Below are 2,255 nucleotides of genomic sequence, written 5' to 3' on the forward strand. Positions count from 1 at the left end.
CATATGGTGAATGTGCTCCATCTCTCTTATGTGAACGCTGGTTTAAATGCTTTAAAAGTGATGATTTCGATGTGAAAGACAAAAAACGTCCAGGTCAACTGAAAAAGTTTGAAGACCAACAATTACAAGCATTATTGGATGAAGATGCGTGTCAAACTCAAAAACAACTTGCAGAAAGATTAAACGTTGCTCAGCAAACAATTTCTGATCGTTTTCAAGCAATGGGAAAGATTTTAAAGGAAGGAAAATGGGTGCCACATCAATTGAATAAAAGACAAATGGAAAACCGAAGTCATCAGTAAAATGTTGCTTCAATGGCACAAAAGAAAGTCTTTTTTGCATCAAATTGTGACTGGTGATGAAAAGTGGATTTATTTTGAGAATCCCAAATGCACAAAATCATGGGTTGATCCAGGTCAACCATCAACATCAACTGCAAGGCCAAATCACTTTGGAAAGAAGACAATGCTCTGCGTTTGGTGGGATCAGGAATGTGTGGTGTATCATGAGCTTCCAAAACCAGGTGAAACTGTTAATACTGATCGCTACTGACAACAAATAATCAATTTGAACCACACTTTGATCGTGAAACGACCAGAATGTGCCAGAAGACACGGCAATACTTTTGCTTCATGATGATGCACCATCACACACTTCAAAACCAGTTGAAGACACGTTAAAAAACACGTTATTGCCTGGGAAATATTAACCCACCCGCTGTATTCACCAGACCTTGCTCCTTCATATTACCGCTTGTTCCGATCGATGGTACACCCACTTTCTGAGCAGCACTTAAAAACATATGAAGAAGTGGAAAATTGGGTCTCTGAATGGTTTGTCTCAAAACAAGGAAAGTTCTATTGGGACATTATCCACAAATTACCTGAAAGATGGGGGAAATGTGTAGCTAGCAATGGACAATACTTTGAATAAAGCACTTTTGATGTTTCTCTTGAAATTATCGTGTTTTCTTTGATTACAAAATCTGTATTAACTGATACACCTAGTAACAGTTTAAGATATGAGAGGAATAAATTCTAATACTGAATTTTTATTCTAATGAAAATTGATTCATTCACCTATATTCAGTTTATTTGTAGATCTTTTGCCTTTGAATTGAAAGCTGGTGGTATGAGTAATGTATCAATAACTTAGCATTTGTCAACTTATATATATTTTTTATAAATGTTAAGTTTTTAAAATTGATTTGTATATGAAATAGAATCTATTGAGAATCATTTTCAATCTACTTCTTTATACCATGAACCAAAGAAATGACTGGTTTCTTTTCATTTTGGGGTATCAGAATACTTTGCATTCTAATATATTTAATAAAAGAAAATATTTTATTTCCATCAAATAAGCAAAGTTTGCCTTTTCCCTATCAAAGCAAACACTTGTATAATGATGTAACGAATAATATATGCAGAAAAAATAGCAGCAAAATATCTAATTTCTTTATATAATTTTACATATACACTATTAACACATTGTGCAGAAACATAGTATTGTTAGTATACTAAATAATTACTATTAAAACTTACTTTTAAAATACTTTCAACATCAGGCACTGGTGGAACCAGAGCTGTTATTATGCATACTATGTCTTTTTCACATTCCAAAGGGAAATTAAAATTTCTGGTCGCATAGAGGAGAACGCATTTTTTAATATTTAATGCAGGTATAAAAATCTCATGGCTTCTATTAGAAACTTCACAATTCCACTGTGCACAAATGAAGACAACTTTTCAAATAACTTACACTTTGCCGAGTTTATAAAAGTGACCATAAAAATACTGCAAGCCCAATAAAAACACAATGGTATAGTATAAAGTCTTTTTTAAAGTCAAACTTTAAAAGGCCTATATTTATACAAATGTACAATATGTTTTAGTACCCTATGACTGGTATTTTGTTCAGGATTATCTGATTTTAGAAATCTAGCTTGAATATTTTTCATTAATTTTCTGCTTCAGAATAGAAAACATCGAGAACTTATAGAGTAAATTTAAAAAACAGGATTGGGCAAAAACTTCACCAAGTGGACTAGTAAACACTTTACATGCTTTAGTTATTGCCCTGCCAAAGGTAAAAATGCCCCAATGTTCCACTTTTCTCTTATTTAACTTGAATTTTTAGATAATCATCTTAACTACCTCTCCTTTGTATATATAGAAACTCTTTGAGACAAAAGTGTGAAAATTTTAGGTTCTCTGACAAAAATCCAAAATGTCACTAAGCCATTTTCCATTTTC

The sequence above is a fragment of the Plecotus auritus genome (genome assembly GCF_963455305.1).
Source record: "Plecotus auritus genome assembly, chromosome: 1".
NCBI classification, from domain to species: Eukaryota; Metazoa; Chordata; class Mammalia; order Chiroptera; family Vespertilionidae; genus Plecotus; species Plecotus auritus.